Here is a 12,214-nt window from a genome sequence, read left to right on the forward strand (position 1 = left end):
CTGTCTGTCTGTGCAGTATTAGCTGCAAAAGACTGCTGTCATATACTATAAGAGAAACAGGTTCTAAAGAGCATGTTGTCTAAGTGATTAAAATGTTCTTTAAAAAAAAAGGGGAAACAGGCTGTGCATGGATGGAGATGGTGCTTTTTCTTAAAAGTCTGCCTGCCTGCCTGCCTGTCTGCCTGCCTGGACTTGACATACAAACGTGGTATTAGGTCTTGTTTGTGCCTCGGCAGAGTGGGCCGTTAGAGTATCTGCTTTACAGTTGTGGTGGGCCGGTCTGGGTCAAATGTCAGGGCGAGCTTTTGAGCCAGTCCTGCCCCGCTGTCTGTTTGTCTGTCTGTCTGTCTAGGCCATCTTTAATCTATTGGGTGAAGTCTGCACAGTGAGGGCAGGATTACAGGGCCATGTCAAGAATGAATTTTTAATAATATATCACTATTGTCAGTGATGCTGACATCCTACCCCAAACCCTAACCCTATAACCTTACAGGGAAGCCACGGCTGTTTTTTAACCATGCAGAAGCGCATGTCGGAAGCATTACCGCGGCTGTTATGGGCTGTAAATTGCGGCGTCTCCTCCCGGCAGCGCCGCGTCTGATCGCCGGTGCCGGAGAATGCACTCGCTCCTTCTGGACCTGTTGCCCTCATGCCAAGGCTCTTCAAACACGCACGCACGCACGCACGCACGCACGCACGCACGCACGCACGCACGCACAGAGCTGTTTACAAATACGTGTTGTCTGAGGATTGTGGACTAAAGCTTGGCATTTCACACCGGATCAAGTATGCTGATAACACGGCGGTGACGGACCCGATAGCCAATTAACCATCGATGTAACCATAAGCTGATCAGAGACTGCAGGAAGACCTCAAGTTCCTCACAGCTGCCACACACGCACACGCACACACACACACACACACACACACACACACACACACACACACACAGTGAGCATCCTATACTGTACATCACAGAGCGCTATATTTGGTGCTGTTGTCAGAGGGCTTCCTTCCCTCCAGGACTTGAGATGTCAAGCTGTGTGTAGTGTGTACAGCCAAGGCTATAAGCGCATCTTCAAAGACACTTATCACCAGCCCAGCCACAATCTGTTCCCACGACATGCTGTCACCTTCAGGCAGGCCATATACCATATATATAGTATCAATTCACACACAAACAGACTCAAAAGAAAAGGTTCAAACACAGACTGCCATGCAGACCGCTGAACGGGGGCTGAACCCGTGGCTACACGTGTCTGTACATCTTCATCCATATAATGATCATAATCACCATAATCTGTTCTCTTTTTTTATCAGTGTGCTTTGACCTGTCTGCTGTAACAATGATATATATACCGGTACACATATTCTCTTACATTTCTATATATAGATTAGATAAGCACAGTACACTGAGGATCATAATACCAATATATATTTTATGCACATTATCTCCACCACAGGCAAGCAGAGATATTGTAATGACTTGTCTATTGTAATGGCTTGTCTGTCTGTGTGTGTGTGTGTGTGTGTGTGTGTGTGTGTGTGTGTGTGTGTGTGTGTGTGTGTGTGTGTGTACTGTGCATGTGTGCGGGCGTGCGTACGTACGTGCGTGCGTGCGTGTCTCCACAGCTAATCTAGCAGACCACTAGGCCATGTCATAATCCGTATGCCTGCTGCCAGCAGGCTAATGGACTCAATTCCCAAAAGATGATTCACATCAGCAAACAACTACTTTTCCTGACCAATCCAGAACAGTCGTTCCTATAGAGAGGCTATGGGACACATAGCTCCGGTCTGCTAATTGGAATAACTCATGTACTCTAGCCAATTACAACGCTCCTCCTGCGCCTCTGACTGCAGGCCAGAGGCATAGGAGCATCTATACCGGTGGTTCTTCAGGGGGTCCTTCAGGGGATCCAGGAGGTCCCCATGCAGATAATAGGAACCAAAGCCTCATGTAGCCGTAACTCTGATAGTGTACAGATGGAACCAAGGGGTCCATTTGGTTTCATTAGTACACTCTCAGAGTTATGGTGGTCTGTGGTCTAATGAAGAGGTTCTCAAAGTGGCCCAGGCCCATGGTCATATACATCAGCATATACCATACATTTTTAACACAAATCGTATGGGGTGCTCAGCAGAAGTTAATTGCCACAAACTCTTTTCAGACGGCACATTAATTATACACATTAATTCAGGGGTCCTTCACGCGAAAAGTTTGAGAATCACTGATCGTTCAGGTACAGGTGTCTTATTTACACCTGAACGCACACACACACACACACACACACACACACACGCGCACACACACACACACACACACACACACACACACACACACACACACACACACACACACACCCCCCATTGGGTCTTCAGGACAGACAGCAATCCAGATCTAGCCCAAGGATATGTTATCATTATGAAATATGGTTGATGCCACTAAATCACAAGGTATACATGAGAATTCTACTTGACCCCAAACATAATACGTACGCAGTGACAGACTGCTGGAAACTGAGAGAAATGTGTTGACAACAATGTACTGTACACACTGTACACACTGTACAATGTACACACTGTTTGCCCGGGTTTAGCGCATCTCAATGGGGACACAGGGGGCTTGGTGTGGTGACCGGGGGAGATTACGGAACTGCCACAACACAAGTTATCCTATAAACAATGTCAACTCGATCTCATTGTAACTAAGATATTCGATAGAAATCCATAATATTTTAATGCCAGCCAGTATGAGCATAAATGTCCCGTTTACTATACTACTGCTATGGCAGCATCCATCTTTATAGTGAAAAAAATAACGAATATCTTGCAATGTACGTCACAAAATAAAACAAACTTTGTTATCTTGAAACCTGGCCATGTCACGATACATTTTCATTTAAACATTTTAATCACCATCAATCCCACATCCTCACCATCTAATCCAACCCAGGGAACAGATCATCACATAAAGAATTCAGAGACGCCAGGCTTCGGTCAGCAGTGAATCTTACTTCTTTCCGTATACTGTGAGAAACACAGCATTGTCTTTGAAATGAAATATGTGATCTATCCCGAGTTTATCCTCCGCTCTGATGCTCAGACACTGTCCTATCTACTGTATAGTTATACCGGGGGAGAAACATCTATGTGTGGTATTAGCTGCGAAAGACTGCTGTCATATACTGTAAGAGAAACAGGCTCTAAAGAGCATTTTGTCTAAGTGATTAAAATGTTCTTTAAAAAAAAAAGACTGTCTGTCTGTCTGTCCGTCCCAACGAGGCCAGACAGACAGAGACAGACTTTTTGCGCTGTGTTGGATTGGGGTTCGTAGAGAACAGGCCAGCTTGTGTCAGGCATGCCCAAATGGACTACTTTTAATTACTTCTAAATGCCAGATCCCATCCAGCTACTGGTATTTGGTCAGTCTCTATCTCTACTTTAATATCATCAACAGATATTAACGATCAGTGATATTGATTATTTCTTTTAGAAGTTTCTGTCGAGTATCCTACTCAGACCACTGCCGCCAGTTTACCACTGGTTTGACAGCTAGCAGCCGACCGCTAACCTCGGCTAAACTCTGACAGCCTGTCACCTGTCACCGTTGCCACGATCACGTAAATTTTGATCGACTGCAACAACGTCATGTTTTTGCACACTCAATGTTTTCTGTCGACCTAAACCCACACGGATTGCTGCCACTAGTTCACTGACGCTAGTCGGATGCTAGCCTAAACAGCTGGTTACCGGTGCTAGCCCAGTGGCTAGTTTGACAGCTAGCATCTGCCAAGGGAGGATCACCGAAACATCGATCCTGGGTGCAAATACTACGAGTCTACTCTCCGCAACGGGCCACATTTGTGGCCCCCGCGTGTAAGTGCCCTTCCAAGCTGCTGTCCTTCTTGCTACACTATCCCCAAACAATTAGTCTGTTATCATCTTCTATGTTACTGGCCATAGCTTCTTTCTAACCCTCAGCCATCATCATCATCATCATCATCATCATCATCATGGTATCACCTACCTCATCGCCCGACTGCGAACGCTGCCTACGGCTGTCCCAAGAGGTCTCCAGACTTCACCAGATCAGAGCCGACGAAACCCTTATCGACAGCTTCTGTCTAGACGAGATCACTGCCGGTTCTGCTGCTGATGCCGCCGCCGCCAAGGAAAGGCTGGAGCCGCTGCATGGACGCAACCCTCCCGGCTGTCCCAGACCGCTGGACCTGCACCGGTGCCAGGCCCAAGGACACTCGTCCACCATTCAGGTCAGACCTTGACAAAACACTCCCCGCTCCCGGTTCCATTCCAATCCAGGCCAGCTCCACTCCAGTACGCTAGAAAACGGTATCCCGAGGCCTCAGGCCCCCCTCCCCGTCCGTTCACAGTCCAGGCCCCTCCAATCACCATAAGCAACTCATTTTCCGTACTTAATATGAGCGAATTTCCCCCACTCTCCAATGGCCCGAAAAGCAACCGCCGTCACCTCCTCAAGGCGGCTGTGAAACGTCGGGCGGGAGGTTACTCTCCCCGCGAGCAAATGGCCAAGCACCCCCCACACTCCCGAAACCTCCGCCACTGATGGAACTCATACTGGCACCACGTCCCCTACCACAGCTGCTCCCTCCCGGTATCAATGCTCCATCCACAGCGCCACCTCTCCAGACCCCCTCCCCTCCTGCTGCTGTCCGGCACTGTCCTCCTATAAACAAAGTGAATCAGCCCATTGATAACAATGCTCCATCCACCGCGCCACCCTCTACACTTCTGATTGTAGGTGACTCCATAGTGAAGGATATTTCTGCTTCCCTCTCTTTAATCCGCTGCTTTCCTGGCGCGACCGTCCCAATCCTCCTGGAGAAACTTCCACATTTAATTCACTTCCACCATCCATCACAAGAGTGATAGTCCACATTGGATCGAACGACACTGCTCGCTGTCACACTGAGCAGACAAAAACCGACTTTCTTCGCCTCTTTGATCTTTTAAATAGTAGTGGCCTTATATTTTTTGTCTCCGGTCCCATCCCAATCTTCACGGGCAGTGACGAGCGCTTCACGAGAATTGCCAGCCTCAACACCCTGTCGCGCCCACGACCTTAACTTTATAGATAATTTTAATCTGTTCTGGGGCCGTCCCGGCCGTGCACTTCTGTTCCGCAATGACTGTCTCCACCCGAACAGACTGGGAAGTAAAATGCTAGCGCATAGCATGGCCCGCGGTGTAAGCCACCACACAGCACTGACCACAGATAGGTCCGTCTACTATTGACGTCCCCCGACTCCCCCCGGTCTATCCCAGTATAGTTCCGCCCTGTTCCTCCGCCCCATCTCCACTGGGCTCGGACCAAAACACTTTAATTCATATCTACACCTCAATTCATATTTACATTTCAATTCATATTTACACGCTCACTCTATCCCTGTTAGAATTACTCCCAGGTCGAACAGTAATCATCTTAAACGTCCTGCACCTGCAGTACCATCACATCTATTAGCAAATCCTATTTTTTCCAATTTATTATCAATCACACCTTCCATCCAGCTTCCCCCGACAAAACACAAACCAGAGGTTCTACGAATGCCACTTTTAAATATAAGGTCCCTTAATAAAGATAAAACGTTTTTAGTTAGAGACCTAATTACAACACACAAGCTGGACTGCCTGTTTTTAACAGAAACATGGCTTATCACCGATGCCCCGGCTGTTCTTATTGAGACATCCCCCCCTAATTATGATTTATTCTACTGTAGCAGACAGGTACTAGCCTGGGTAAACCCCTCCCCCCTCCTGGCAAAATGAAATGTTGTCCAGCAGGGGGAGTGGGTTTACCCAAGCTAGACAGGTACAGAAGGGTGGAGGGACAGCCTCTATAATCACAAAGGGGTTAAACTCTACGAGCATCTCCTTTGATCAATTTATAGACCACCAAAGCTGCCCAACTTTTTAACAGATTTCTCAGAGTTTCTATCTATCATAACTACCAATTTTGATAAGATAATTATTACTGGTGACGTAAACCTGCATATTGACAATAAAACAGACAAAAAAGCCAGAGACTTTATTTCCCTATTAAATTATCTGGGCTTTGCTCAACACGTAAATGTGGTCACACACTAGACCTTGTCATTACACGTGGGCTCACTGCACATATTTCTTCAGCCACAGATGTTGTGTTCTCTGACCATTTCTTCATTGAGTTCACTGTATGTCTACCGGTACCACTGTACAATACTGACCGCCTTGTAAAAAAGCGCTACATTACCCCTGAAGTAGCTGAACAGTTTGCACACTGTCTAAATAGCATACCCACCCTCACCCTGCCCTCATCCGTTGATGAATTAGTTACGGCCTTTAATAATAAATTAAGGTCAACTCTTGACTCTGTAGCGCCTATAAAAATTAAAAAGCTCTCCTCCAAACAGAAGCCCCCATGGAAAAATGAGTCAGTAAACGAGCAAAAACGGCATTGTCGGAAAGCCGAACGTACATGGAGAAAAACTAAACTACAAGTTCATTTTGACATACTTAAGGAACAACAGAAAACATACAATACAATCCTCAGAGAGGCTAGGCAAGCACATTTTTCAGAACTCATCCTAAAAAATCAAAGCAACCCTAGAATACTTTTTTCCACCATTGATAGTTTAACAAACCCCCCCTTCCAATATCCCAGCGATTTCCTTACAACTAAAAAATGCAACGAATTTTCAGCCTACTTCAGAGACAAGGTCATTACAATCAGGTCAAACATAACTCCGAGACCAGCAAACACTGCTGACCTTAACCATGCACACAGTGATCACTCCCTAGTCCACTTTACCCCAGTGGATCTCGAAATGATCACCAAAGTGGTGACAGGATTAAAATCCTCCACCTGCTCCATTGACCCTATCCCCACCGCATTTTTTAAAACGGTTTTCAACTCACTATCCGAGGAGCTACTAGTTCTGGTCAACCAGTCCCTGCTCATAGGCACATTCCCCAAATCACTCAAAACTGCCATTGTAAAACCAATCCTCAAAAAGAATAACCTGGATAGCCTACTCCTCAGTAATTATCGGCCCATATCAAATCTTCCATTCTTAAGTAAGATTTTAGAAAAACTGGTATTTAATCAACTACATGAGTTTTTAAACAATAATAATATTCTTGAACTATTCCAGTCTGGATTCAGACCAAATCATAGCACAGAGACGGCCCTAGTCAAGGTCATAAATGACCTTAGAGTGAACGCTGACACTAAGCACCTGTCCGTCCTTGTCCTCCTGGACCTCAGTGCAGCGTTTGATACCATCGACCACAACACTCTCCTGAACAGACTTGAGCACCACGTTGGTCTCTCTGGCACTGTCCTCAAATGGTTCAGATCCTATCTGACAGGTCGAGAGTCCTTTGTAGCCCTGGGTGACCATACCTCTGAAAAGACGGAGATGACATGTGGGGTTCCCCAAGGCTCTATTCTAGGTCCTATGCTTTTTAATTTGTACATGCTGCCACTTGGCAATGTCATCAGGAGACACAAAATTGATTTCCATAGCTATGCGGACGACACACAGCTTTATATATCTGTATCCCCTAAGGACCTCAGCCCCATTGACACCCTAATAAACTGCATCTCGGACATCAATGTCTGGATGTCAGAAAACTTTCTCCAGCTAAATAAAGACAAAACGGAAATCTTAGTTATCGGAGATGGCCCCCACAAGGAACAAATATCTCACAAACTAAAATCCTGCTCATTAAGCACCAAGGATCAGGTAAAAAACCTTGGTGTCATACTTGACTCAAACCTAAATTTCAAGGCCCACATCAGCAACATCACCAAAGTATCCTTTTATCACGTGAGGAATATTGTCAGAGTCCGTGGGTTTCTCTCACAAGCTGACACAGAAAGACTGATGCACGCATTCATCACTATTAGGCTAGACTACTGCAATGCTCTCCTATCTGGTGTCCCCAAAAAAGAAGTTGCCCGGCTACAACTAGTCCAGAATGCAGCAGCACGCGTACTTACCAAGACCAGACGGAGAGCACACATCACACCCATTTTAAAATCCCTTCACTGGTTGCCTGTTTTATCTAGAATTGATTTTAAGGTCCTTCTGCTGGTTTTTAAATCTATCCATGGTAATGCACCTACATATTTGTCCGAAATGCTCCCTGGGTACGTGCCTGGAAGAGCTCTTAGATCCTCGGGAACTGCTCTCTTAGAGGTTCCTAAGACTAGACCCAAGACTAAAAGGCATGGAGAAGCAGCCTTTAGCCATTATGGTCCTGTAATGTGGAACAGCCTGCCAGTTAACCTGCGGCTCTCTGAATCCACGGACATTTTTAAAAGAAACCTTAAGACATACCTTTTTAACATTGCGTTTAATTAGCTCATACCATTATCCTTGTTTATGTTTATCTATAATGATTTTCCTAAATGTTTTCTTCTTTTTGTCTTCTTTGTTTTTCCATCTCCTTTGGTGTTTTTATATTTGTAAACTGTGAAGCACATTGAGTTGCACTTGCTGTATGAAATGTGCTATACAAATAAAGTTTTTATTGATTGATTGATTGACTTCAGCACCAAGGACAGCGCCTCAGCCTAGAACTCGGCATCAGGGGGTGGTACAGTACAGTACAGTACAGTACAGTACAGTACAGTACAGTACAGTACAGTACGTTGTGTTCCCTGGCTCTCTCCTCGTTGAACGGACGGTTGCTCAGGCTGTAAGCCAGAACTTTCGCCATATTATTCTAATGGTGAAATAGGCCTATATACCCTTCTGACATTGTGCCCTTGTTTCTATTATAGGCAACATAGGACTTGAACCACAGAAATGTGCATTGGACAAAACCCCGGAAGTCCCCATTCCCAACACTGTGCAATTACCCCCCAAATACATGCCCATATTTGGTTTGGTTTGGGTCAGTCGTTACAAGATCAATTTAATATTAGCATGCCGCCAGCTGGCCAGGTGCCTCAATTAATTGACAGCTGTATTGTTTAAAAAAAAATATATATATATATATATATATATATAAATATATTAATATTATATTATATAAAATTAATAAGAGCAATAGTTTTAAGCTCGTAGACTGGCTATTTAAACAAACAAAAAGTATATGACAAATATTGACAAAAGTTGACAAATCTTCTCTTATGGCACAAAATATTTTCAAATGGGGCTCTGCAATACAAATACCGGTAGATTTGGGTCCACAACATGAACATGTTTGAGAACCACTGATGTGAAGGCCTGGCCTACCCACAAGAACCGTGGTCTGAAAGGTTCTTCATTTTTCTTCCATGGCACCTTTATTATTCTAAATGCAGGGAAGCAGACAGTGGTGACAATGAATGTAGAACTGCTAATCATGTGTCACGCTAATTTCACAACTGCACATGGAAATTTGTAACCTGACGCTGCCAGATCCAAAAAGCTTGCTACACAAATTTGTTTCACAGCTTATTTGGATCTGGGATCGCGGAAGCAAATTCGATGACGGGGCTGTTCCTTTTTTTCAAGATACATGGTAGATGATTGGATGGGAGCGTCTGTCTATCACCGTGTGGGCGTGCAAACACAACTAATCATATCGACGTGTCTATATACCGTCACATCCGCATCCCGCCTTTAGCTCACGCTGATTGGTTCGGTACGAAGCAGATCTGACTCAGGGCTCAACTCCGTCAGAGATCCCATATGAGTGTTGTGTTGGGGAACATGTTTCCGCAATACCGCCCTCATCTGGCAGCGTCAGGTTAGGAAATTTGAGCTGCATTCTAGACTATAATTTTTATAACTTGCCTCCTGGCAGAGATTTGCGCTCTTGAGGGCACATTTTTGTTTTGAATGTAGGCTATAACAGCAGTGAGCAGCTTGCACACAATCATTTCACCCAACGCGTTACATGGTATGAACTATTTTGTTTGAGTTTAATGCTATAATTTCGCTATGAATCTCAGAGTGGCACATCACCATGAACATAACATACTCTCCGTGATAAGCTTTCAAATGGCATACGTAGCTTCACAGCTCTCATGTTGTGCCCATGTCGGAATCCTGAGCTGCATCCAAATCACTGTTAAACTGAGGAGACTTTTTTTTTTGCTCCCAAGAACAAATTACGGCACATTCACCCTCATAAATCATCAAAAGCAACTTGGCAAAGTTTCACATGCAGGACTGACATCGAATGTTAAAGGAGAATTCCATACTAAAAGGCTTTCTTACCTTTATTTGTAGTTGTTACGTCCCCACCAAAAAGGTCCAGGTGTTTATTTGTGCAAAAACTCCTTATTGGCTATTTCCCCTATAAGCCCTCAATTAATTGCATTGCATCAATGGGAATTTAATGGGGCTATGGGGTGTTGTGCTAAAGGGCAGTCCATACTCTCTCCGACCACCGAACTTTTCGTCTGAAAGATAAGACTTACATTTTTTCTCCGAAGTAGAGTTCGGAGAGTCACAACATCTGGGAGTGCAGCTTTCCAAAAAAATTCCGGAGGAATGCGTTTCAGAAGTTGCGAGTGACGTCATGTTGTAGTTGTACCGGAGATTTCCGACGAAAAGTTCGGTGGTCGGAGCGAGTATGGACGGCCCTTTATTCACTTATTTCCATCAAAATAAGTAGTAAAGTGTGCCGCTTGGGATATTATTTACATTATGAAGAGAGGATAATATATACAAAAAAATATATAATTTTGAGCGATGGAAATAAGCGAATTACTTATGGTAGGGGAAATAGCCAATTAGAAGCTTTTGCACAAAATAACACCTGGACCTCTTTGGTGGGGACGTAACAACTACAAAGAAAGGTAAGAAAGCCTTTTAGTATGGAATTCTCCTTTAAGTCTGGGAGTGTCTGATCAAGTCATCTTAACAACATTTAACATTCAGCCTCCTTCATAATGTAAGTAATAGATAGTACAATGTCAGCTCTTGCTCCCTAATGAACCATCTTCAATATAAATCATTTCTCATAAATAAAGAATGATGACTCACACACACTGGTGGATTTTCAATAAGGCCTATATTCTGCCTAATACGACCATATTGTCGTTGTCGGGCAAAAACCTTGTATGTCCATGAAGGACGGACATTTTTCAGGAATAACAATAAAAAGAACCTGTCTTTATTATTTAATCACAAGCTCTTGTTAATACTTTTCCTCAGTTAAAACGGTATAGACCCAACTAAAACATGTTTACCTAAATGCAGGGATGGATTAACCCCCACGGGGGCCCCTGTGCCAATAGTTTGTTGGGGCCCCCCATAGTGCGGTTGATATTTTCAGGTTTGTTCCTTTTTTATCATGTTTTTTTAGGGGCACTAGACCCTTATACACAGGTTTAATATTTGTCTTTAGTTCAATGTTTGTTTAGTAAACGCATTGACAATGAAGGGGAAATCTACATCATAATATGTTGTTTATGTCATATGGTCTCTTTGTTAATGGTGTTTAATGTTTGTGTTGGCACTGTTTGTTTTACATCACCATTACAGTACATCACCTAATCAACATGAGTTAGACTTTAATATATTAGCGCCCCTCACTTCACACGGGTATGATCTTTTTTAACTTAGATTTAACACAATCAACGGCCAATGACAAGGGCCCCAGGGGAGTGCCTCAAACTAAGTACCGCGCGGTCCAGTTTCCCTGACAGGGCCCAATTGCTAATTTGGCCCTGCCTAAATGTTTAAATAGCTAAAATATGTAGGCTACATTAAGCTCACAATTAATGCAGCACGATGAAATGAGCTTGAATCAGCTATTTTTGCTACTTCCGTGTGACACTCTTGAACGGCAAAGTTGATATACGGTATGTAAAAAGGTTTTCTGCCCCACAGCCAAAATATATATTCTTTATGGTTAGTAGGCTATACTAACCCCCCCAAGGTTCCTTTGGGGGGGGGGGGGGGTCAAGCTCAAATCCGCAATGTGTCACTTCATGCGTGCTGCGAAATTGTATAGTTGCTATATCTTTTGCTAATCACAAAGATTGGAGATAATAATAATTTAGAATTTTCTTAACACAAATCTACTCTCAAAAGTTTGCAAAAGTAGTTCCACTTAAAAAAGAAGAAAAAAGACAGGACTCATCCTAAGACGTGTGGACGGGCTTCAGACTTCTAGTAACGAGGCGATCAATAACGCTGCATAAGAAGTGTGGACTGCATGTTGAACGTCAGCAGCCTGAGTTGCTTTG

The sequence above is a fragment of the Protomyctophum bolini genome, assembly GCF_963924005.1.
Source record: "Protomyctophum bolini genome assembly, chromosome: 22".
NCBI classification, from domain to species: domain Eukaryota; kingdom Metazoa; phylum Chordata; class Actinopteri; order Myctophiformes; family Myctophidae; genus Protomyctophum; species Protomyctophum bolini.